The sequence below is a fragment of the Syngnathus scovelli genome, chromosome 3 (genome assembly GCF_024217435.2).
Source record: "Syngnathus scovelli strain Florida chromosome 3, RoL_Ssco_1.2, whole genome shotgun sequence".
In the NCBI taxonomy this organism is placed as follows: Eukaryota; Metazoa; Chordata; class Actinopteri; order Syngnathiformes; family Syngnathidae; genus Syngnathus; species Syngnathus scovelli.
This window is the reverse complement of record NC_090849.1, coordinates 20,046,086-20,073,556: the sequence shown is the minus strand read 5'-3', so window position 1 is coordinate 20,073,556 and position 27,471 is coordinate 20,046,086. Positions and strand designations below refer to the sequence as shown.

General features: G+C 43.0%; 1 protein-coding gene across 3 annotated transcripts in view; it reads left to right on the top strand.

Moving 5' to 3' along the window:
* Positions 1-12,036: 12,036 nt before the first annotated feature.
* Positions 12,037-27,471, top strand: part of sema6a (sema domain, transmembrane domain (TM), and cytoplasmic domain, (semaphorin) 6A) — an 80,848-nt gene continuing 65,413 nt past the window's right edge. For all 3 annotated transcript variants that reach the window (XM_049762277.1, XM_049762276.1, XM_049762275.1), the window contains exon 1: positions 12,037-12,460. The gene's annotated coding sequence lies outside the window, so the exon portion shown is untranslated. The remainder of the gene's footprint in view (positions 12,461-27,471) is intronic.

Sequence of the window (27,471 nt, the reverse complement as noted above, 5' to 3'; positions counted from 1 at the left end):
TTGTGGGACTTGTAGTATTCGCAGAGGCGCTTGGACCGGTGTCACGTGACATGTCACCCCAGACGAGCCCGCGAAACAAGCGAAAATGAACAAGAAACAGAGATGTTTGGAAAGTTTCTTCGGAACAGGACAAAAAGCCCAATGAGGAGACGGAAGAAGAAGAGGCTACGACGTCTAAGAAATGGAAAGCTGTATTTAAAAGAAAATTTCTAGAGTCCTACTTAAAATATGGATTTATCGCCACAGGTGACTGACGCGCCAAGCCCAGGCTGCATAATATGTGGCGGCAAGCTACAGATTATGCATATTATATTATTATGTTAGATTATAATATAAATACGGATAAAACGGATAGTAGACCTCATTTTAAAAACATTTTACTATACAAACTGTCATTAAGCACATATTTGTACAATGAAACGTTTTTTTGTGTTGCTTTGTGTTTCCAGACCGGGCCCAGACAGAAGCTGATCAAAGCGCACCATTAATTGTAAGTATGTGTGCAAGGGTTTTGCAGACAAACAAAAAATAAATATTTACAAAACACATTCATATGCACAGCCATGACATTTGAGATGGTCAACGTTGAAGTGGCCGGGCATGTGAAAAGAAAGGATGATCACAAGGTGTCACTGTTGCCTATTTTGCCGTGCATCTTGAAGACTTAATTTGAAGTGTTAATCAAAAGTGATTTAAACTAATGAAACAGACATTTCCCCAATGACGGTAATAATTCACACAAAAGCAGTGCTGAGTTAAGAAGTAGTACAGGAGGCTTCAGAACAATTATTTTCAATTGGGGATAAATGGGAGCGACTTTGCCACTAAATGATGAAATGGCTGACACATCGTGACATTAGTGGAGGCTGGCAGCGTTTATTGTCACGGCGGTTGGATGATGAAAACAGTTGTGAAAGTAGGTCACATGATTGCTAAACATGTAGCTTTGCAGAATATGTGCACAAACGTTCCATCGTCTATCACTTCTGCTTTGTTTTCTGACCGCTGCCTGCCTGTCTGAAACGTTAAGCCATCATCATGTACCCCAAGCTTGTATTCTGTGTATCTCCAATCTCTGCTCACATGGGTTCAGGTTTTATTAGACAAGATCTCATAATGGACAACAGCACGGAAAAAACTGCAAGCATCAGCCAAGTGTACGCACAAATAGTGGTGAAAACAGGAAGTATGGCTGACTGGGGGAAAAATCAAGTTGTCAGTTTTTTCCATATGCTACTTTGAATGATTATGTGAGTCCAAGTGAATTATATTTTAGTGCAGGACTAAATCACGGTCATGCGATGCTGGTATACTTCATTCGTCCTACTTATAAATGGCATGCAAGTGTAAAAATAAGCTAGCCACAACTGTATATGAGTTTAAAAAATGAAGTAAATCTACTTTAAAGGTATAATAAAGAATGCATGCCATAGCTATTATGATCACAGCAACACAATCTTTTGATGTACAATGAAAAGACAATTAAAAAAAATCCACAAAACAACAAAATTATATATTTTTTTCTGTGACTAAAACAAAGACACAAGAGGGCAGTATTGAAGCGCCTAAAATTTAAAACCTACAATCAATTTCTTGCAAGTCACCTGGGTCTCAAAAGTAAAAAAAAAAAAAAAAAAAAAAAAGGGTCTGGTGAAAATAAACCCAAAAGGCTGGCTTGTGCAACATTTAAGAAATTACATCAGCATAAATATGTCAATCTATCTAGATATCATGGACTGCAAGAAACTAAGGGATGAATCAGTTCTTCCTAATTCGTTTTCTTGTATGCGTTCTTGAGTTGCTCTGCGGTGGTTTTCTACCGCGATCTGTCAAGTAATATTGATGTCCAATATGAGCTGTAATTACTGGATCTGGAGGTACGAGAGGAGTGCCAGAATGAGGTTCCACTATGAGTGTGGCCGTGCTTTGATGTAGCCAGTGCTTTTCCACAGGAAAAATACCCAATCGTTGCTGAAATATATCTGACAGCCAAGGACGTAAGGGGAGTCATAAACCAAAATGACAAAAGTAGTTTTTAAAAAAGGTTTCCACTTGATTGCAGTGATCACCCCAACGATAAATCATTTCGACCCAAGGTGATTATTATTTGTTTCCCATTAAAACGTTCGTAAAATAAACTGGCGTATATGCGAGGCAAAGCAAACTAAGTGCGCTGCACTTTCCACGTTGGTGATTCACGCTCTTTTTCTCTCTCGCTCTCTCTCTCTCTCTCTCTACTCTCACATCCTTCATTGTGTGAATGTTGAGAGTCAAGCACGAGAGTCAAGCGTTGTTATTCGGCCATAACAAAGCAAAACTAAATGTTAAGCGTTTGATAGTAGCCGTAAAACACAGTGGGATGGATTTGATATTTCCCGCGATGAGCAAAGTCGACAGTCTTCATTGCGATTACGCTGGGTGATTATAAATTTAGTCACAATTTTGATCACGTAACGAATTAAAGTTTAAAAAGTACCACCAATTTCGTCTTCGGCAACTTTGGACTCGCAAGGTTCTACCGTCGTGCACGAGCGGCAGCTTGCGTGTCCATCTGCTCGCACCTGCCCATGTGTGCGTCACTGCAAAGTGGGCTTGAGTGGACTCGTTGCGTGTTTGTGTTGTGCTTGGACGCCGCCTCATCCTGGCGCAGACTTCCCGACGTGGGAGGACGAGGGGGCTGGGGTGCGGGCAGCAGGATATCCCATCACTGCACCCACTTCCGTCATGTCTTCCCAGCAGCTACGGGTAAGGAAATGTCAGCAGAGGTCAAGCGGGCCCCTCCCCCTTGTCATTACCCTTCCATCACCCCCCCTCCATGCTGACAGCGGTATTTTTCTCTCGTCACAACATCACCTTTTTCTCCATTGCCCTTCAACCTGACTTTTCTCCTTGCCTTTTACCTTTGTTTTTATTTTTTAAACCCCCCCATTTGTCTCTTTGAGAGGGCCCAGCATCACTCTCGCATTCCCTCAAAGCCACAGACAGAAGTCAGCAGTGTCTCCCTCCCGGAGCTTTTGTTGTGTGCTGATCTCTCCATTGCAACACGGTTACTTTACAGCCTGCTTTCACAGACAGATTGGAGATTAAACAGAATTCTTTCACTGGAGAAACTCTATTGAACAAAGGAGGACTGGCTGTGAGTCAGTCCAATGTGTGTCAAAACGCTCAAAGTAAAATCTGGGGCAGGAGGTACTGCAATATAGATGTAATGTCAGCGTGAATACTTTATGACACACAACAATGTACTGTAAAGATGTAATTACGGCGATCATCTAGACACAGCGGCAAAGATGATGTCCTCTATTTGAATAACTATCCTTTTAATCCAATTTATTTGTAGGCTCAATAAATCCACATTGTGGGGTATTTCCTAATCAGAAAACTTCATATTTCAGGAAAATGTACAATTCATTTAGTCAAATCTCAGCCCGTGAAAGCTTACTAACTTTTTACGTCAACATAGTATTTCTTATTTGTGTCTCTTGATCTGGGTATTTGACGTTCGCAATGTCGTGTCGTCTTTTATTGAAGTCGTAAATCTGAGAAGCAAAACATGTTTTAGATTCACGCACATCTGTGCCGCATTTGCTCGGTTAGTATTTGGACCGATAGTGAGAGCAGGTCGTCTTCATCAACTCGTGTTTTGGCATCATTTTTGAGTGACTTTGATTGTCTGTCTGACTGACTGATGTGTCTTTTTACTTGATTTTCACAGCCATAACCTGATACAGGATACGTGTGACAACTTCAAATGTTCCGCCCTAACGTTTTCAAAATGCTTTTTTAAATACCTGACCTCTAATCTCCGCACCATCAAATCATCAGCGGAAACCGACTTATAAATGATTTTTTTTTCTTACCGATTTTTCTTACACCTTCGGTGGCCATAATTCATCAGCATATCTGGTAATCAGCCCCCTCTGATTTATGCGGCCGACGTCGACCCTCACCCACGCTGACCTACATTCGCTTTCATCCAAGCCATCCATCTTTTAGCGGCTCAAAGTCAAAGTGTGTCTAAGGTGGAATGCATAGCAGCTGATCATAATGGCGTTAATGCTCCAATGATAGCCTAAAGATGGATTTTAAATCCAATGTTATAAATCTAAATAATCCTTTCAGGAGCTGCTGGGAATAAAACAAAGTGACCTGTGGTACGTTGAGCTATAAATAACAATCAAAGTCGCTTTTCCATATTTAAATACATCTTATTAAAGTCTTCCTCTACACTAGTAATTCTCCCAAACGCAACCTATCATGTTCAGGGTGGTCTGACCAAGCCAAGAAACTGATTGTCTTTTGGTTGAAACCCGCCATTTTAATTAGAGCAAAAGTATTGGAACAATTCACCAACAGACACGCCCTTTATTGTGTTCTTTAGAGCAGCGGTCCCCAACCGTTTTTGCGCCACGAACCGGTTACGTGTCAGAAATATTGTCACCGACCGGCCTTTAAATATGATGAAATGAAATAATATGATTTAAAAACAAATATAAACCACATTAATTAGGTGTCATGTATGGCCTGGGTTTGTTTCGCTTTTTGTCCCTTGCGGACAACCGTAGGTTTTTTTGTTTTCTTTGTAGATGCTACATTTATTTATATTTTTTCTTTTGTGGAGCCCGGTACCAAACGACCCACGGACCGGTACCGGTCCACGGCCCGGTGGTTGGGGACCGCTACTTTATAGGCTTTAAGTCTGGAAATTCTAATGGTCAGTGAAAATTTCTTTGACTGTACCAAATGAAATCATTGACAGTGCAATGGCTCACTCGCTTGACTTCCAAGCGGGCAGCATGGGTTCACTTTTCCACTCAGTGACTGCGTCTCTATATGCGCCCTGTCATTGACAGGCGACCAGTACGCGATGTACTTTTGCAAATTGTCAGCTGGGATAGTTTCCAGCTTCTTGCCACCCTGGAAGTCGATTTAGGATGAAAGTCAGACTCCACCCTGGTCTGATCACCAGCCAGTCACAGTGCGAATGGCAAATTAAATAGAAATCGATCCCATGCTAGCAGCATGAAAGTCAGATGTACCCCCAAAGGCCAGAGACCAGAAGAAAGGCAACCGCTTTTATTTTTTTTCCGCCAGCCTTTCCCTCGCAGCTGTATTCCATTCAAAAGACAACGCAGGAGATAGAAATCGCAGCGGAATGATATTCCATAACGCTCAGAGCTTTTCCAAGGCCAAACAAATCATATATTCAAAATGAACACAAGTGGCAAAAAGTTCCTTTTCATATATTTACAATTTACAATTCTGTCAAAATGTCACCGAAATCAACGGCTTTGTTTTCAAATAATTCAGCTCGCAAACTCAGTTGAGCAACAAAACACGTTGCCTATCTCTGTGGAACCTTTTAGAGCGTATTATTGTGTTCTATTTTCACACTACAAGAGAGATAGATTTACAAAAAAAATAAGACAAAAGACAAATATAAAGGCCGCCGGGTGAGCAGACACAACGCGAGTGAGAATGGAAGTCAGATTGAAAAATAGATGAGCGGCACGAGTGTGTGCGCAGACGCAGGATGACTTATTCATGTGTACATGCCATCAAATCACTCACAACCACCTTTCCCCCGGTCCCGGGCTCAGACCGAGACTTGAGACGACGGGGGTCAGGTCTGCGAGGGGATCAACAGCTGCAATAAAGATTTGGATCGTAATGTGAAATGTCAAGGGAACATCTGCTTCCTTCCCCTTTGCCAATGTATTCCTTCCGAGTGATGCTCCCATAATCAGTTCCATCCCGCACTGGATTTTTGCAAGGGAATAATTTTGTTGGTTCGGGGGGGATGCACGTCAATTTCTTCGCCAAACTTAGGGAGGACTATGACATCAATATTTTCATTGTTAGAAAGCAATTTGTTTTGCTGTTCTTATCTTTTTTTATCTCTAATAATAACAATGAGGAGCACTGGAATGTCATTTTTAGTTGTATACAACCTATTCAAAAATAGTCTTTCATCAATTCCACTTGCTTACCCTTTGTGTGTGTTTCCTGCCTCCATAGCCCCACCCTGATTTAATCTCTTCCTCATTACGCTTCCCTCGCAATAAACAATGTCCTCTTGTCCTTGGCCTTCTTCTTAATGTTTTGTTCTGCTGTTTTTTTTTAAGATCTAACCATCATCTCCCTTTTTTGGCAACCGAGACGATCAAAACCGGCATGATCATCAAAAACAGGTAGGTGACCCTCCTTCCCTTCCACCTTGGACTCGTCATCCGTCAATCACACAAAATATAGACACTCCCGTCATACCTGTGGGCAATTTAGTCTTCAGTGAACCTCACCTGGGTTTTTTTGGGAATGTGGGAGGAGCCTGGAGAGCCCATTTGAAAACCCACACAGTGGAGGGCCTGAGATTCGAACATAGCTCCCACCATTCTGAAAAAAAGAAATCCAGCAGTAATACTCTATGGTTAGCCTTCCCCAGTGCATTTGCAATTGACGTCAAAAAGCACTCGCTCCCTCGAGCTTCAGTCTCCTTTAGCCCTCAAGAGGTAGACGATGGACAGGGGCAGAACACATGCGCATGCACTCAACCCGTCCAGTCCAGTCACCCCCACCCAGACGCACATGAAGTCCCATCTGAGATTCTAAAAGTCGATGCTCTCTAACTGTCACTGCTAGTTACAGACCTATCATGCAGAAATGCTGACTTATTTATGCCTTTCATGCAAACCAGCAAGAACAGAGGAAGTCTTAGTGTGTGTGCGTGCGTGCGTACACTCTATTTGGCTATGCGTTACATCATTTTGCCATTACAGGCAACAGATACCCGAGTTCTCTCTTTCACACACACCAAACTCATTCCCAACATACACTTGACTGTATTGAGCCCCATTGATGCTAGTGGTTGAAAAAAAAAAATGAAATCATCCTATTAAATTGTAATAAAATGTCACTTGGCAAATGAATGGTACCTCAAATTACCCAACGTGGCACTGGCTGACTTGTACGTCGAATAATATTTACCATTGCTTATTAATTATCATTGCAAAAACGTATCCAAGTCTGTGTGTCTGTTGGTGCTGCACACTCGTGTCTGTGTGTGGGCGAGAGATCCTGGCATCATTAAATTCATAACTGGGGCAACCCACTCAATCACTTTTGTACGCTTCGTTCCAAGAGCTGTGAAGAATTGTGGGTGCATTGTGCAGGGTTGTGTCTGCCGCACGTGTGTGTGTGTGTGTGTGTGTGCGTACGTATGTTCAAGTATTACATGCACACCGGCGCATGTGAGTGACACCTCCCTGAGATTACTGTCAGCTAGTAAACGCTCCAGGGCAACAGTAGCTCAGCTATTTGTGTGTTAAATATAAAGCCGACTTCCTGACGAATGTCATTGCGGCCTGTATTACTGTTGATTGTGACTGTTTTGACGCCGCCGCCTCCGCGAGGAAAAGGTGACATATCGAGATGTGCAGAAAACGTGCAGCAGGAGGGCCCGCTTCATCGAAATGCATCAAATCACTGTAATGCTTGAGTTTCATATCCGGGCACAATATTAGGTACACCTGCACTCTAATAGTGAATGTAATTTATCACCATGCCTTTTGTCGTCCCTGTTATACAAGCACTCCCGTAGCATCAATCCAAATTTAAAATCAGACACCGGTTTGGAAGCATTCGCGGACAAAGAAAGGACTATTATGCGCTGCGATACTTTCCTGCGCGACAGAAGCCACATATGGAAAGTTTTTGCAAGGCAGCAGGTATGCGGTAGCCACAAATTGTCCATGTTTATTCTTTTCTACCTTATGGCTAAAATAAACTGGCTCCGTTGTTCATTCATGTAGACAGAGGAAAGGTACCAGACATTTTCATGCTCTGCCACATTGAATTGGCTTTTAAGTCAAGTCAAGTCAAGTCAAGTCAAGTCAAGTCAAGTCAAGTCAAGTCAAGTCAAGTTTATTTGTATAGCCCTAAATCACAAACAGTCTCAAAGGGCTTCACATAGACAAAAATTGTCAATTATTCTCAAAGCATCTCCTGATCTTAAGCTCCCAAAAGGGCAAGGAAAAACTCAAAAAAACCCTACCAGGGGAAAATGAGAAACCTTGAGAAGGGACCACAGATGGAAGGATCCCCCTTTCAGGATCACCAGGTTGTAATGGACGCAGAGAGGGCCCAAGTAATACATAATATGATATATTTTAGATACAACCATTTTATGTTATCATAACAAGGATCAAGAAGTCCTCATTGTATTTGTGGGAATGCATTGTTCTTCAACTAGATGGGAGATCTAAATAAATAAAATAATAAAAATAATTAAATAAAACTAACTAAATAAATAATGTTGCTTGGTTCCAAGCAAGCGCAAAGCTTGTAGAGAGAGCTGAAGATGATGTTGGGGAAGTAATATTTTTCCCAAAGTTGGTAGAGAGTAAAGAAATGAAGGAACGAGTTGTCAGGAAGTTTAACAGACTCAAGCTGAGTTTCTGAAGAATCCCCGGTGTGTGCCTGCTGTCTGTGCCCATTCTAGCCTGTGATGGTTGCTCTATTTCAACCACCTCGTCTCCGCGCAGAGTCCCGAATGTGCCCGGGACCGCTTTTGGTGATTGTGGCAGATACGGTTAAACTGAGTGATGACGAAAGAAGTGAGCAAGATGAACTCATGGAAACTGAAAATGAAGAACAACTATTCAAGATGGCTGACAGACACAAAATGCAGGGAGAATAGGAAGATCTTTTCAGAAGGAAACATTAACGAAGATTAATTTGGGTAATTGATATTTACTAGGGCGGCTCGGTGGCGCACTGGGTAGCACGTCCGCCTCACAGTTAGGAGGGTGCGGGTTCGATTCCACCTCCGGCCCTCCCTGTGTGGAGTTTGCATGTTCTCCCCGGGCCCGCGTGGGTTTTCTCCGGGCACTCCGGTTTCCTCCCACATTCCAAAAACATGCTTGGTAGGCCGATTGAAGACTCCAAATTGTCCCTAGGTGTGAGTGTGAGTGCGATTGGTTGTCTGTCTCTGTGTGCCCTGCGATTGGCTGGCAACCAATTCAGGGTGTCCCCCGCCTACTGCCCGATGACGGCTGGGATAGGCTCCAGCACGCCCGCGACCCCCGTGGGGACTAAGCGGTTCAGAAGATGGATGGATGGATGGATATTTACTAGAGTTAGGGTCGCACGGTGCAAAATGAATGCATTCCCATTCAACAAAACATTTCAACCTGAGTCTACATTCCGGGTTCTGTTGCATGTTGGCGAACAGATTTAAACCAAATGAAGTGATGAAGAGAGGACTCGCAGGCACCAGGCCATTAGAGTACTGTCGACTTTTTGGCTCGGCGCCACGGGGAGGCACTTCTGTACTGAGTCGCTACGCTAACAAGACGGCAATGGGGCCTGGCAGAAGTGAAATTACAACACACAATGTTTGCACATGGAACTTTTTTGTTCAGGTGGCTTGTTAGTTTCAGATTTTTATTGTTTTATATTTTAAGTGTTTTTTTTTTGGGGGGGGTGGAAGGATTTATTCACATATGTGCAATTGAGCAGCATGTGTTTTGGAGCTTGCTTCTGTTTGACAAATAGGTTCTGGTTTTGGTTTGGCTGCAGGCTTAAAAGTTGACATCAGATTGGAGTCTAAATGTACCGTGTAACTTTTTGAACATAGCAGTTGTTATTAAGAGTTTTTACTTTATAGCCCCTGTTGATAAGATCCGAGCATACGATTGGAGAAATTCGACCTCGGTGGCTTTCAAACAGGGGAGGGCAAATTTTTTTAGCTCAGGGGCCGCGATTTTTTAAAAATCTTTTTCTAAGATGGGTCAGGTCATTTGTAGATCACGGGGGAAATGGTTTCAATGCAGTACAAAAAACAATTAAATAAAAAGTATGAATGTTGAACGTAATGTATCTATAAAACTTTTTAGTGCATTTATTAATATAAATGAAGTAAGTACCAAAATAAATACAAATATCTTGATACATTTATTTTAGAAAAAAAAAACGCCTAAATTAACAACAACAAATCGATCCAGTGAGGCAGAAATCTTTTTTATCCAAATATGGTCAATTTCATTTTGTGTGCAAGATTTAGTCTTGTCAGCTCATTTTGTTGTTTCATCACACATAGCTAGTTGGTTAATCTTGCACGATGTCACTTTTTGGAATACCTGAGATTTTCAAAAATGTACGTATTCTGCATAACAGCAATAAAATGTCACAGGACTCAAATTCAAATCCTCTGTTGGCCATATTAAAAAATGGAGAGGACTATATGGGGGCCGCAGACCACGCTTTGCCCATCTCCGCTGTAAAAGCATGTTTGTGTATAGTGGAACCCACTGGATAACCGGAGGGGTCGTTGACCTACAACATGGAAGAACTGACAGACATGAGACTTAAAAAACATTCAGCAGATGCTTTGAATCATAATGTTGTTTGCATGGACTTAAAAGAAAAAGAAGAAAAAGGTGCATTGGAGCGCTTTGCTGCAGGGAGGTCAGTTTGTCCGCGACCTCACTGTGAAGCAAAATATATGAGCTTGGGCTCTTCGGGACTCACAGCGGGAATGTTCTGGGTTCCTATCTCGGTTTTTCTGAGTTTGGATCTCTTTCTCTCTATGTAGCCCTCCCACTCTCCAAAAACGCTCGGTATATTGAAGACTCTGAATTGCCCATTGCTTTTCACTGAGTATTTTTGGCCTGACTACATTTGTCATTCAATAGAGTCCAATCTCGCCTCTGAACAGGATAAGTGTTATTTATAGCAAATGGAAGGATAGCATAGGGCATGCCTCGGGCCTCATTGCAGCATGTGACCAAAGGGGTCAGTGATTTGATTAGCTCTATCGCATTAGTCCCCAAACTCACATTGCCATTGAGCAAGATAGTTGAGTGATCTCAGAGTCAGCGAATCATGAGTATATTGACTTGGCTGGCTGTTAAGCGGCTAAACCGTTAGCAACTCTGCATGTTGAGTGACTCTGTCAGTTGTGCCCTCGTGTTTATTTGTTACCTTTGATGAATCAAGCATGGTCTCTGTTGATCCTTCAATGGCGAGCTATATTAAATTAGCTAACAATGTTGTTTACTTGTTTACTTGATTGTCTATTGTGGGCCATGTCTTGTCACCGTGGGATAGGGGGGACGAAATTTCGGTTTCTTTGTGTGTCTTTGGCATGTGGAGAAATTGACAATAAAGCTGACTTTGACTTTGACTTTTGATTTGAATAGGGAATTCTTTTTGTTTTAGTACATGCAAGTCTTCAAAGCAACAAAGACAGCCTGACATCACAAAGGACAAACATATCACCCCATACCACCATTTTGTTAGTTTACGTTAAAATAAAAAAATAAAAAATGCTTGTAATACAGTGATCCCTCGCTACTTTGCGTTTCGCTTATCGCGGCTTCAGGACATCGCGGATTTTTTTTCAAAATAAAAAAAACATTTAAAAGTCAAAATAAAACGTCTAAATTGAGGAAACGTGTCTAAACTTTAGGACAACGTAGTATTGCTCCAAATATTCGTTTACATTCCTTTAAAAGTCCGATTTGGCGTGTTGGCACAATCGCGAATTAGCATCTTTCCGCGAACTCGTTAGCCTGCCCAGTACTTCTTATTGATGACCGTATTTCGCGGATTTCACTTATCGCTGGTGGTTTTTGGAACCAAATATCCGCGATAAACGAGGGGTTACTGTATCTTTAAAAAGTGACGAAAATCGTAATTCTGCCAAAATTACATATGTAAATCCAATTTATTTGCAAGAAATGCTTTATTGGGGCGCACGAAAAACGAGTAGAGGCCCTTGAGTTTGACACCTGCACTATAGTGCATTGCAGCTCTTGTTTTCTCAGTTCATCCAGCCTGTTTTTAAACACACCTCGCTCTTCTTCCCAGAGTCCGAACTATTATTAGCAGCCCTGGCTTTCTCCTCCGTGCGTAAAAATAGAAATACACTTGTCCATAACTGGCACCCATTGACACAATAGCCCCTCGTTCCGGAGACGTAGCTCCTCCCAGTGCGCGCGCGTGTGTGTATGTGCGTGTGTCTGTGCATGCGTGCGTGTGTGTGTGTGTGGCGGGTGGCTGACAGCTGGGCTCGCCTGCGCTCCAGCTCCACTCAGCTAAGAAGCTTCATCCCCAAATAGGATGACCGTCAGCGGCTGTCGTGGACGAGCCTGTGCGCACCTCAGTGACCGTCGCCACAACCGGGACTCCCGTTTCACTATTCCCGTGGGACACTTTTAAAGCCTCTTCATTACATCGGCGTGTGTTTCCCCCCTTTTCTTTCTCGTTTTCTAGTGCGGATTTCGAGATGGATATTCCGATTTGAGCGCCGCGCGCACACACACAAAAAAAGGAAAGACGCGCAAGAGAAAAGTAGCGCTCGTATTGTTGTGAGTCGTTGCGTTAAGAATCACATTTTATGGATTACTAATAGACAAGAGTCGAGCAACCGCTACCAGATCTGTCCATTCATGAGCTGAAGGTAAGATTTCATTGTATTGCTTGAACTTCCAAGCGCCTTTATTGCCTTTTATCTGAATCGCTCTTTTCGCTGCCTCCCCGTACGGGAGGAGGCTTGGTTTGTGTTTAAGCCGGGCGTCAAGTGCACCGGCCAGCAAGGCTCACTTTCCACTTTAACAACTTACTTTTCCTATTTATAAAGCGATTTGAAAGTTTGAATATGACATTTCAAGACAAATCGTGATTGCCTTGTGTTTTTGTCATTTATTCTGGAGCACATATCCGAGCGTGTTCCGTTTTAGGTTGTTTATCCATATGGAATATAAGTGTCATTTTCAGGAGGACTACAGAATTGCAAATTATTAAGTTTAAATTCATAAAACAACAGCAATGAGGTCATTTTTCATCTAAAAAAAAGATGTACAAAAAGGAACTCAAGCAAGACTCTTCACCAAATGATTGTTTACTGTTGGTTTAAGGATCTCATAAATCCCAAAACACCCAATGTGGATTAAAAAACATACATATATAATTTTTGAAATGATTCCAACGCATTTCCCCTTTATTGAATGTAGTGCTAGTCAAATGACAGCACTGATTTACATCCAGACATGAAGCAAATCAATGACTGCAAACGTCTCCATTGACATGCATCGGGATTAAATTAGTGGTAATGCGATATGAACCTATTGACCATGTGTTTTAACCTATTGACCGTGTATTGTTCTGACCGGGTTCAAGTATGGTGTAGCAGGCTTTGGCTGCTCACGCTGGGGTGTGTTCAGGGACTGCATGTGCAGGGTGCAGGGAAACCATTAGTGGTCACTATTGCTCTAGTCAAATGAACAGTATCAATGTTGCAATAGCTAATGAAATGTGTTCTTTGGAAAAGTTCTTTTCTTGCTGTTTTGTGCGGCTTTTTAAACAAGCTCCGAGGTTGGGGGGGGGGGGGGGGGGGTACACAAGCCACACACGAGAGCGCGTAATGGCAACACCCAGACAACACTCTAAGTGGTCTCTCTCTCTCTCTCTTTCTCTCTCTCCATTTTCTCTCTTTCTCTCAAGCTCATATAATTTTGTTTTTGTGTGCTTTTTAAACAACCTTAAAGATTTAAAAAATATACAATCTCTCTCTCTGTCTGTCTCTCGCTCTCTATCTCTCTCTCTCTCTCTCCCCATTTTCTCTCTTTCTCTCAAGTTCACATAATTTTGTTTTTGTGTGCTTTTTAAACAACCTTAAAGATTAAACCTGTGTGAGCCCAATACGTTGGCTTTGAACAATTAATAGATTCTCATGTAAAACTGCAAGTTTTTTTTCTTTTTTTTTTTTTGTAAAAAAAATAAATAAATCATTTTCTAAACCATTGCCTTCAGGGCACATAAAATTTTCTCGAGGCATACTGGAGAAAACGTGTAAATCTGGCCAGGCTACCATCCAGAGGCAGGGGGAAAAAAAAAAAACAAAGCCCAAACAGTGCTTATCTGCCTTGTAACAATTCATCCAGTGACATGTTGTATTGCGAAAAGATGCATTACAGTGAAGCTGCATGCTGGAGCGTGGCACGGTGGCGCGTTTGATCCGCCGATCTTCTAACAATAGCAATTGTCTATGACTGATGTGTATTTGTCACACTGCGTGTGTGAAAGAGAAGGAAAAGAAGGGGGCCAACAGGAGTGCGAGTTGGTATTTAAATGTGCCACTCGAGGAAATACGCTGCCTGAATACAGTGGCGTTGAATAATTGATAAATGGCTTTGCTTCTTTTCAAAATGAATTGGCCTCCTTCTCTAAACAATGAGGCCAGTCAAGCCACTGTTAACTGTCACCGCTCGTTCAATGAGAGTCAATACCGAGGCGTTTAGTAGTCGTTGCGTTTATGCCTATTTCATGGCAGCCATGTTTTATTAATGCACACCCTCAGTGTGTGGGCTTGCTGATGATTTTTTTTTTTTTCGTTTCAACCGGACAGCATCAAATCCTTTTGTACTTGCTGGACTAAGGTTGTAGCGTACATTAATGCATCTGCATTGAGAGTCTTGAATGAATCGAACGCCACATGGGATTGAATGAATCGAACGCCACATGGGAGCTGAGATTTGAATCAAGGACCTTGCCACCATGACATGAAAAGCTTCCAATTCTTTTGATGGTACAACAGTTTTTAATAGTACTATCTTTTTCATCAGCCGTGTTGCGTTAAAAAAAAAAAGTAGCAATAATGAGTGAAAAATAAATGACTCTACAAAATTGGTGCAAGTAAAAGCCCTTTTTTGTTCCTCGCACCTACTTTGACCCATTTTCACATTCTGTCGGAAAATTGCAGCAACATTGATGGAAAGCAGTGAAAGGCAAAACTGCCTTAATAGCGAGACTCGGAATAACGCATAATCATAAAATGATGTATGTTTTGCACGTGTCTTTCTTGGAAATACATTCTGGTGTAATGAAAGATGCTTTCAATATTTTTCTAAATGTTACACATTGAGTGATTTTCGCCGAGGTCATCTAATATGGGTTCTGATTCAAAAAGTTGTCTTTGTTCTAGATTTTCTTCTTATAGTTGCTTTAGTTATTCTTCTCCCACGCAGTGAACACCATGAGAACGGATCTTGCCATACAGTGGCTTTATTCACCACAAGGCTCACTGACATTGTAATCAGTTGCTAATCACTTGCTGTGAAATGTTATCGACGTTACACAAAAACACACACATGCACACATGACGTTCTATTTTCTAAGCTCCATTGTGCTCGTTCAAGCGGCTTTAATGAATACAAGTCCATGTCTAAAAACAATGGGCATCCTTGTTACATTAGCATAAGTGATTGAGCGCCTTTCGGATGCCAAAAATGCCACAAGCATGAAGGAGCGGGCAAAAACTCTCACACGCTGCAAGTTAATGACAGAATTGGCTGGGTGGCTCGTTGGTGTTTTGTCTGATGGTCCCTGGCGAGGCTTTGTTGTTTTTAATACAAAGTGAATTAGAATGCCAGCCCGTCGACTTGGAGATGCGTTTTATAGGTTCAACTTGGCCAAATGGGCTGAGGATGAAAAAAAAAAAAAGCATCAAACATCCTGGAGCATTTACAATCAGCTTAAAACATCATGGAATTGTTGCTGTTGTTTTTTTTTTTTGTAATGCTCACTGTAAGTCCGTAGAACATGTGGAAATGTTTTTGTCACGGCCGAGTTGGGTTGGTTGTCATTAGTCAAATGGAACCGAGAGCGGGGATGCATTAGCGGAGATAATCCAGAAGCAGCAGTAGCAGCAGTGCTTTGTGTGTTCACATGAGTGGCCTTGAAGTCTCAAACTATACATTAAAGCAGCCGTCCCCAATCGACGGACAAAGAAAGAAAGATTTGATTGACCGTGAGAGCATGAAAGGAGTTTTATTTTGAAAATCAGGTGATTCTGTCCGTGGCACTGCAAGCTGCTCGTCTTGGCCATGTTAGCAAAGCTAACAAAAAGGAGTCAGGCCGCAAGCTAGCAAAAACGAGTAAAGCCCCAAGCTAGCAAATACGAATAACTAGAAAAATTGTGATTGACCATGAGAGCATGAAAGGAGTTTTATTTTGAAAATCAGGTGATTCTGTCCGTGGCACTGCAAGCTGCTCGTCTTGGCCATGTTAGCAAAGCTAGCAAAAAGGAGTCAAGCCGCAAGCTAGCAAAAACGAGTCAAGCCCCAAGCTAGGAAATACGAGTAACTAGAAAAAATTGAGGAAAGTTTAGTTCAGTCTGTCACGATATTGTACCGAAGCGTCCTCGACTAGTACATCCTGAATGGTGATCCCTGCTCCTACTACGCAAATAGTGTGACATCATAGCTGACAGTCGCCTTAAACAATGAACACATAAGGAAGGGCCTTCAATGCCTTCTGTGTCGTAATCCCACTCAATCGGTTTCAAAGGAGGCTTTTGTTTTTCTTATATTCTTCTGCAGGGATTCCCTAAGTGTGATGCGCCTGGTCTTATAATTACACATTTACATTGCATCCCCTGATGCAATTTGCCGAGCACAATCAGAAGAGTTAAGAATAAGCACTTTAAAATGTACTCCACAGTTTAATAGCCTTTATTTTGTATTGTGTATGATTATCTGTCACAATGTAAAAATGGCTGCTTGGTTTACAAATTTGGGTACGGAAACACTGAAGGGACAATCAAAAAGTCATATAATTGGACAACCGTGTTACAATGGAAACAAACGTAAAAAAAAAATGTAAACTGAACTGAATCAACCCCTCACCATGTCTCCTGTCCAGCCTACCATAACATGATCCGCCATATAGAAAATGGATGGAGGGCTAAATGGTATTAACGCTCTTTATGAAACATGCATCAAATGGTCACCCCGGTAAATCAGGGCGTGGCCTCTTGTTCCTGTGTGTGACTGTGCATACATGTTTGCACGCTGTTGTTGCCGTGTATCCATCCGTCCCTCCTCCCCAAGCTTGAACGATTGGCACCTCATCTCTCATCTATTAATCATAGAGAGCGTTTGCTCCTCTCGTTCCGTTGCCATAGTTTCAGGACCTGTGACTGTCAAAGAGGGGGGCCCGTCTGCCTCGAGAGAGAGAGAGAGAGGAATTCAAGGAAAGAGGTGTGACCGGAGGAAATGATAAGTGAGGGGAAGGCAGAACAATTGGAACGGAGCGAGTGGAGGGGAAGCCATCGAAGCGCCAATGGCGGCCAAATGCACCGAGCGGGTCCCGGCGCTGTGTGGAGTGTGCTTCAGGAACCAAAATGGATTCCATTTTTATCTCAGCGGTGAACCCTCCATCGCTTCTTTTGCACGTGCATCTTTTCATGCTCTCCCTGGCAAACACCGCTGCTGCTTTGCTGTTTGCTTCTGAATATATTCACAAGCTTCCAGATTGAGACTCTTCAACGAGCGTCGCCGCCTCTCCTCTGGTGTATTTCGGCACATTAAACACCCGCTTATTTGGCCATGTGCATGACAAGCCAGATAGATGACGGGCCCAGGCCTACTGTTTCATGCTCAGCTGCATGTTTTGATGGTAGATCAGGTTGATGGATTCAAAGGGAAGCCATGTGGGAAGGACCTTCGAGGAGTATATGTATCCGTCTGTCATAATACACTAAATCCAAACCTACTTCTCAATCAATTGGTCAATCTATCTGGTTATCCAGCCACAAACCGAATTTTCCACATATCAACCAACCAAAATAAATCGGCCATCTCATTGTTCAGCGGAATTTTACTCCACCAAATATCGGAATTGGTATCGGCCTCAGAAATTCCATATTGGTCGGGCCCGCTTATCAAAACATCTCTCGATCTAGCCAGGTTTTTCTTCTGCGCTTCTGAATTTTGATTCAGAATGTGCTGAATGAATACTTGTTGTACTTACTCATGCTTTGGCTCCAGGCTCTTTGTTTACCTCCGTTCTGACCCTGAATATGTTTGTGGTTGGAGACTAATCCGGTATCATCTGACGCCATCTATCTGTCTGCCAGCTCATACTTTTTTGTCAGCTGGTCATTTTTTTTTTTTTTTTTATCTTGTCTGTCCATCTCTTCAACTATCCTATTCAATCTCTTTTCTCTTGCTGTATAACATACTCAACAATAAGCTGTGTTGCTTCAAGGAGCCATGCTTGAATTTTGGCTCCAGTTCTTTTTCTCTTTTTTTTTCCTGACCTAGATCACGGCAAAAACTACACTAATGTGGCACTTGCACTATCACCACATCTTATCGCGTCCTGCCCGGCTTGTGAGCCTCTCCTGTGGGAGCGTTCATGCCGGAGCCAACTGGCAAGCGGCGACACGGCTGTCGGGTGCACACATGCATGCTAAGCGTGTGTGTCCTCTCAAGCCGAAGCCATCCTCATGCAGTGATTCCTAACCTCTGTGCTGCATCCTGCTCAAGAACTCCCTTGGAAAACTTCTCATTGTGAGCGTGGAGGGCCAGTGGGCAGTAACTTAAGAAAGCCTCATTGTCTATGTAATTCTGCACCTTCCGCATATGGACCTTCTGCGACAAGGGGATTGCCATTAGAGGAAGTGAGAAGGTGTGCTGGCCCATTGTGCTGATGGCACCGAGGTGCTCTTTTACCTTTTGAAGTGATGAGAGTGCAGGTGACATCACGTTGGTTGCATTCTCAGGTGCGGCAGGTGAATTAATCCTAGGGGGGGGGGGGGGGGACTGGACAGCCATGCATGCATTCATGACTGTGTGTTTGTGTGTGTTTGTGTGTATGGTGCGCTTTAGTCATCAAAGCAGAGGAAATCCAACGTGTAAGGTGATCTGTATGCTCACGGCAGAGCAGCAGTCATACTCTCTCACAGGTTCTTTCACATGCGGCATCCACAAGGAAGTTTTCATCTCATTATCCACGCTCTCCAACTTCCCTCTTCCGCATTTCTGCTGCCGTTACATCTCAGCCGTCATCACGGCGCTCCGAAACCCGGCCCTGAACCGGACGGGACCTCGTCAGGTGACATCCTAGCCGCCGGGTCATTTGTAACAAGCATTCCTCTTGCTCATCTAACGGCTTAATGATGATGACAGATTGCTTGCCATTGGCCTTGGGCTAATATTAATCACTTCCAGGTAGAGAGTAAAAGCTCTGCTGTGATCTGTACTTACTTGAGGATTCACTCTACGGACTGACCGTTCATTTTTTTTTTTATACCGGTTTGTCCTTGTTAGCGTTGCAGGTGGGGCCACGGCAGACTGGTCGCTGTTTGATTGCAGGACGCTTTCATATAAATAATAAAAAAATAGATTCACAGTTATATTCAAATTAGAGTAGTTTAAGCTGCTGCGCTCGTGACCCGACTCCAGATCAGTGGTAGAAAATGGATGCATGGATGGACGGATGAGCTAAAAATGAGTACAGATTTGTTTCGCTTAATCAATTAAGTGACTCAATCACGGGTCAGACTCATTATTCACCCCCTTCAGGCTTAATCATCTGTCACTCTGAGAAATTTAGGCCAATTTAACGCTCTTGGGAAAGTTTGGGAAGGCCCTTTATTTGTTCCAAAATGATTGTGCGCCAGTGCACGAAGCGATAAAGTTTGAATAAGTTGAGTGGTAGAATTTGATTTGTATCTGAAAAATGATGAAACACATTACGAGTTGCTTTATTCCTAGTGCCGCTTAAAACAAACAGCAAACTATCGACTACATATGTTCCTGCGTCTCAAACCTTGTTAGAAAATCAGGCCTGCCTCTTCCTGTCTCGGTCAGAGTGGCCGGCGGACTTCGAGCGATTCCCTGGAGGATCCTCCATTTCACAATCCAATCAGGCAGAACTCGGAACAATATTACCTCTGTGTGTGCGCGTACATTTATTACATAGTTAATGAACAAATTGCAGCCATGTGGCACGCTCTGGTGGCGTGGCCGGTGGAAACGTTGTGACTTACGCTGCCAAGTACCTCTCACGTCCCCCCCTCCACCCCCCCATCCCGTCACCACAGTGCCCACACATGCACACACATGCTGGCCGCGGCCACAAGGCCCCCAGTGTTCCCGGCCCGTCTGTCCATCAGCTCATGCGGAGCGCCGGGCTGGGAGTACTTATGGAGGCCTCACAAAGACTTACTCACATCTCAAATACACACACGCATGCGTGAGCACATTACACATTACACGTAGTCCTGATCTGCCTGGTGGCTGCTGTGACAGTCAGGGAAATCCTACATCTCTCCGACTAAACACTTTTCTCTGGTTTGTTTAAATGCGCTTTGTTGAAAGATAAACAAACTGTCACCTGGATTACGCTCGGTGGCAGCTTTTTAGTTTTAAAAGCAAATGTGACATCGCTCGTCGTTCTCAGAGGCCCAGTGATTGACACATGAAACAAAAAAAGATGACAAGCGCACCAAATGTCTTGTGCTTGATTTTTTTTTTGCTTTGTGCCACCAGGGATCAGGAAATACAACAGTTGCTTACGCTGATGTTTTACAATAAGGTGACCATTAGCATTTTAAGATTGCTAAACAAATTACAATTAGTAATAATACATAAAGTTTCAGGCCACATGTCATGGGCTCTGAATTTTAAGACTAACCCAACCAAAACTTGAGAAAAAAAGAAACAGAGCTTGAATCTTAGACTAGCATTAGCATCACTGTTAGCTCATTGTTGTGTGCCGTAGCAGGATAACACAAAACGAGCACAGTTGGCAATTCAGGATTATTAATCATGTTTGGATGACTATTTATTGTAGCACTCAGATTGCTTGGGAATTTGTATTCTTGATTACGCTGATGAAAAAAGTTCATGCCTTGACAAAGTCCTGTGATTTCTCATTATTCTCTCAGCAGCAAACACGTTTATCGCATTATATTGATCGAAACCAGAGAAAGCATTGCTAAATGCAATTAATCCAATGTGATTTTTAAGCATCGCATCCTGGGCCAAAGGCGGAAAACGTCCGAATGACAGACAGCGCCGATGATGATCGAGCTATCAAGTGCGAGCGCACCGCCAGGTGTTGGGCGGGTCGTGGCAATGGGAAGCAATCAGGATATCTAAGTGGATAGAAGCGAGAGAAGGAAGCCAGCCTGTCAGAGCCACTAATAGAAAGTGTCTGGACATTTGGCCAAGTAGACAGGAAGTGAGAGGCTGACGCTTCGACAGTGAGGATGATTAAGCCGAGATAAATAAGCTTCTACCTCCGAGCCGCCCTTCTTTAAGGCGCACAAAAGCCGGGCCGCATGCTGGCCTGTCGTGAGGCGAAGAGTCTTGACGGGTAGGAAAGAGTGACAAGCTGCGAGCGAGTGAGCGAGGTGGCCAGCAGAGAGAAGTGCCTTGCATGATAATGTATTCATTCAACCCCAACCACCCACCCACCCCCCACTCTTGATAATGTTCGCAGCATGCTTGGCTTGACTCATTCATCAGCGTCTACCGGGGGCCCTTTCAGCTTATTTGCCAAGAAGCCAATGGTTGTGGGTCTGCAAAGGTGTGTGAACCCTGAGTTTGTCTCCTTTGTATGAGGAATACAGTGTGTGTGCGTGCGTGTTTGTGTGTGTGTGTAAAGACTACGAATGCCGCTGCGTGCATTGCCTGCATTCGCATTCTGAATCAGTGCGTAATCTGAAATTTTACGTGAGAGTATTGTTCCTCCAAAATGTATCAATGCCACTAGAATTGAACTCTTGACCTTTTAATTAAGTTTGGAAGCTGAGGCATGGCTTACGTCATGTGACACAAAATCATCGGAGGATTTTTTTATTCCTCTTCCCAATTGGATCTGATTCTACGAGAGAACATATGATCTCATGCACCGTGCATGAGATCCGGTAAGGTTAGCTCACCTGGTAACCAGATAGGAAGAGCAGAGGCTATCAAGACTCGGCATCCGTTAATCATTTACACGACTTGACCGACTGTGTTTCTTTGCATTCGGATCAAGGTGGCATTTAGAAAAGCTTCCGGGTTTCCGGGCTCAAGACCAAAAGCACTCAGTGGAACGATGACACAAAAGCTGTTCTAATTATGTAAGAATAAACAAACTAGAATACCGCTCAGAGTGTAAAGTTTAGGTGAGGTTGAAAGGTAGAGCAGGTGAATTTTATCTTCGACAAACCCAACACGCATTTGATTTGGTGGCCTTGGTCTCACTGAAACGGGTCAATTTGTTTTGGAGCTACACCGGCAAGAAACCTAACCTGGCGCGTGAGGTAATATCAGTGTTGCTGTTTTTAGAAATGAAGGAAACGTCTCTAAGCACCATCCCGAGCTCATCCGCGCTTTTACAGTACGTTACATCAGCACACATGCAAGCGAGGAAAGGAGATGGCATGAGGAGAGGAGACTGGAGGTGCAGCTCTGACCTACATACCGGCAAGTTAGCAGCAGCAGTTTTATTCTATTGTCATCATTTAAGCGGAGATTTTAAAGTCACTCGAGTCGCATGAACGTTCTACTTTTGGTTTGTTGCAGACTATCCAGGACGGAAATGAGCAAACTTTGATTTTGGTTGAGTTAAAATGTCCATTACATGTACAATATATTGTATATTTATTTATCCATTTCTGAATTCCATAAAAGCACAGAGTGGGGCCCACCCCCCTGCTCAGCAAACATGTTTGCGCGTGGCTGCTTGATAAGACGAGACATGTGTTTGTGCTGGCGCCACTGCAGCGGTCATTTGTTTCACACATTAACAGGTGAAGGACTCAAGTGTGTGCGTGGTGCGGTTGAGTCAGACATTGCTAAATAAGCAAACCAAGATAGCGCACAAGGAACGAGGAAGCGTCACACATACCGATGATATCATCTGGTTGGAATCTAAATCGTTCACTGTTAGTCTTTTTTAATTATCTCCAAGTCGTGACATGCATGTTATCTTAGCGTGTTAGCTTAGCATCTCCGATTTATAAGGACGCACGTATGTGATGCTTTTCAGTAAGGCACACATTGCAAGATTTCCTCCGTTTCAACACTCCTATGGTTAATATTTGATATTTCTGATGAGGTGTGATGGCTTTCGAGGGCAGACCACTCCGGGCCTCCCGCTATTTCCATTCCCATTCGGCAGCCGTCTGTATGAGGCAGCCTCCGTGGCCTCAATTAGCGTGTCGCGCCAGCTCTACCTAGCTGCGCCACTTGCATAATAAAGCGCCACTCTCGCTGCCCGGCCCACCGAGGAGGCACTCGGATAACCTCCTGGCCTGTAACATGGGGGCTAATTAATGGAGTAAATGTAGCCTGAGCTGTGACTACTCCGCCGCTAAAGTACGAGAGGAGGTGCCTTAATGAATTGATTGTTATTTGGAATGCTCCACCGGTCAATTGAAAAGGAGACTGACTGGTGGAATGCACTGGTTGCAAAATTAGCTACACTTTTCACAGTCCAATGACATGATGTGTTTAAAGGCAAGAGTCAGCTTTTACAAAAGCTCAATTGAAGCAATCTAGCGCTTGGGTCGATTTGATCCATCTGGGTTTTGTACAAATCAACCCAATTTTGATGATTCATCTCTAAAGAACACGACATGAGCAATGGAAAAGTTTGATTCATGCTGTGACAACTAAATACCCCCCCCCCCGCCCTCCATAATGTCAATCAAAACTTTATTATCATCATGACATTTTATCGAAAGTTGCGGCCAACCAAACAAAATGTCATCTGTTTTTCACTTTTACACGATGATGAAACGATACCGTTATAAAAGAGAATTGTGGTTGGGGAAGGTATTGATTCTCTGATTCTCAGGAGCATTTTACAGCTTTTAAAAATGGCTCTTCCCCGTGTGTGGATTACGAAGGAATGGATGACCAGACTAATCAATAGAAGCGTTAACGTGACGTTCACCACGGACAATTTGATTTCATCTATCTATCTATCTATCTATCTATCTATCTATCTATCTATCTATCTATCTATCTATCTATCTATCTATCTATCTATCTATCTATCTATCTATCTATCTATCTATCTATCTATCTATCTATCTATCTATCTATCTATCTATCTATCTATCTATCTATCTATCTATCTATCTATCTATCTATCTATCTATCCATCTATCTAAAAATATGTGTGTGTGTGTGTGTGTGTGTGTGTGGAGGTTGGTTCGTAGCTCTCGAGTACATGGAGCTCAAAGGAGATATATCTGTCACAGTGGGATGTATCCACAGAGAACTAAAGGGGGAGGGTAAAGGACCTCACAAGTTAAAGTAGCTTTGGTTACCTTTTTAAAATGATAGCAATCTCACCATTGGACATGTATCGGAGCGTGCTCACAATTGCAGTCATTTGCAAAGGAACAAATGGGATACTTTATGACCTGCCGAGCTGATGAAACGCTATCCTTACTTGTGAGCCGTAATAAGCTTCGAAGAAGCCTTGAGAGTGAGTTTGCTGCTAATACATGGAGGAAGGTGGGGTCATACAGGTGCAGAGATGCCCATTTTAGTGTGCAGAAATGCGCCACCATAAACTTCAAACTCAATGTAAGTATATATTTTGTTATTGGTTATCCAAGAAGTGGTAACATGTAATGTAAATGTAGTTGCACTTAGTGTAATGGTAGACATGTACAATATAGGGCTTTGTAAAGCACACATAGCCTGAGGGCTAGCATATGTTGCGTGGTGGTGCCTTGTGTCTATTTTCTTCCCAGCTATCTACTATCTGTGTTTTGGGGCTGGTTCTACCTGTCATGTGCTGTTACATCAGATATCTTTTATGTGCTGGGAGTCAGATGACTTGATGCAGATTGTATCCATGGCAAGGTCAGTTGGAGGCTTTTGACATGTTTGGATGCTGTAAATCTTAGATGCCAATTGGGATTAAAACCACTGGGATAGCTCTCACTTCAAATTTTCTTAACAAATGTAAACATTTTGCTTGACTAGCTGCATTGGATTTGAGAAAAAAAAAGGTTTTGTAATTTGTTGGTAACTAAAAATAAATAAAAGTTAAAAGTCAGCCATCTTTTTGTGGCTCACAGGTTAATTGATATTTGTTACCATGACAACCATGTAACATCGTTTTATCATTTTTAAAAAAGAACATTTTAAAATGTTTTTTTGTTCAGGAAAATGTTTTTTCAACTTTAGTTTTAAATTCTTTTGTCACTTTCATTCACTAATCACCCCGTTTCCAGACCGATGATGTAATCTGAATTGCCATAGAGTTTTTCTAAAATGGCCATCGAAACGCTAAGCAGTGACAAGCCACTGTTCTGCGTGGGAGGATTACAACAACGCATATTAAAACCTCATCTGCTTTCCTTCACTTTCCTCTCAATGACAATATGTTTGCAATTTGAACATCAGAGAGCGGGGAGGACAGTGACTCATGCTTTCGAGCCGGATCTCGGTCGTGCGCGGCGGCTGTGCGGTTAAACGGCCTGCCTCTTCTATTGTGAAGTGATGAAAAACATAACCGAGTGAGTTTATCGGACCATATCTGATTTTAATGTTTCGGTTGAACCCGAGCCGTTGTGATTGTGTTGCTGCACGCCCGCCCGCCCACCCCGCGGGCTGCCGTCACAAAGAGCCATTCGACACCTCCCACCGATCAAATGTATAACGATAAGACCAAAAACTTGTATGGGGTAGCCCGCTAAATCACATGATATTTCCCCTCGTCTGTGTTTGAGCCGATAAGGCGATTGTTTCCTTCTATTCGGGCTTGAAGTTTAGCAGAGGAAATGATCGAATTATGAGTGTGCTTCCCTTCTGGCCTAAAGGCTACGTTTGAGTGGCTTAAACCGCAGCGGCACATTTACATATAAATACGCTATTGAAAACAGTTAACAACCAATAACTTGGACCACATTTTGGGAGCCATGACTACCAGACTGTTGGATGTTGGCAATTTCCTGAAGAAATAAACTCATTTGTTATGTTAGGAGTAAAGGCTGATGAAGCAAGCTCTCAGTTTCACAGCGTCTTGCTCCCGTTAGTGAAAGTGTTCGTGCACATTTTCCCTTCTGCACTCTCGGCCATCCCGCTGTGCGCGTGTGTGTTCTTAGGTGTGTAACCCCCCCACCCGCCACCCGCCACGTGAGGTAAATATTGCAGCAGCGGGAGCTAATCCGAGCATGACCGGAGCAGAGGTAGAGCAGGAGCGTCGAAATGCGCACAGAGCTCTCTTTATGTGCCCCTGAATATGTTTCAACCGACCGAGCGAGGGTCTGTCAAGGTGGTTCATTGTGGGAAGTGGGTTGTTCAGATGGTAATGGCTGCCGGCCAGAGTGGGCTCCTCTAAGGCCCGTTTGTTTTAGCGGGTCTCTCACTGAGCACGCGAGTGGATGGAATGTGACAGGGTGCACCGCTGTTTTACTTACTGTAGCTTAATTGAGCCTGAGAACGGAGACTCAGCAAGCGAGCCAGTAAATGCTCAGAGGGAGGAGAGAGTGGAAGCAGAAGCATCTCGTCGGTACGATGTGATGAAGTTCTCCGGGGTGGCTAATGAGCACGCGTGTCCAAAATCATCAGCATTGCCATTTATTTTTATTTACAGTTTGGCTATTTATTGCTGCCGCTTTTCTTTCTTTCTTGCTACATTTTCTAGGTCAGGAAGAAGCTGAGGCTTGTCTCCGCTCATTAAGCAACGGTTTTACAGTGCGACAGTGAGAGACAATGAACATGCCTTCTCTCATTTACCATCATTTATTATGCACCGCTTGCAATTTCAGCGGCCTCCACATTAGGTACACGTAGACCTACTAATGAGATCCAGTAGCAGAGCTCTATCGAAATGATAGCTTTTAACATGTTTATTTTAATTGCTAATAATTAATTCAACAATATTGTAGCTGTGATGCAGTGCAGCGAAATGAGTTATATATTTCCGTGAATATTCTCATCCATCTCGGCGATTAAATTCTCAGGGTATTGAATTGATCACAATTGAGCTTTTCTGGTGTCAGAACAAAACTGAAGTAATTAGTATCATTTAAATTTGAGCTAATCCAATATTGTCACTCAGTTATTTTGTAACTTGCACCATGGGAAATGACATATGATATATGTCCACTAATAGTTTCATAAAAATGTCAGCCATGTCGTAGTGTGTGGTCTGCTGTAGTACCCTTTCGTAGCAAGGCCGCGAAAAACGATGAAGTTACTCTATACCAGGTGGAGGTCACACATTCTTACCTTAAGCCCCCCCCCCCAAAAAAAACTCCTTCCCATTATTTGGTTGACAGCCTAAGCTATTTTAAGTCTCGGCCTGGACGTCTTGTCTTGATCTATTGCCTTACACCTAACGTCTCCTTCTCTTCACGTGTGAACGCTTGACACCATCAACCTCTTTTTTGGGGGGCTAAAATTGTAGTCCATAAATTACTTGCCCTTTGCACCCATCGCACTGTTTGGGAATAGTAGAGTATTCCTCAAGTATGCGAAGTGAAACAAAGATAAATCGCTGCCTGACTCTCCAGCCGAGCATAAAATAGCTCGGCTGTGCTCTCGGCTGATGGCCGCCAACAAAGAGCTTATGCGCTTCTTCTTGATGCTTTTTTTGTTTGTTTGTTTTGCTGAGAAGAAATCTCATGCTGAAATGTTAGCGAGTTCCAATAAACCTTACGTAATA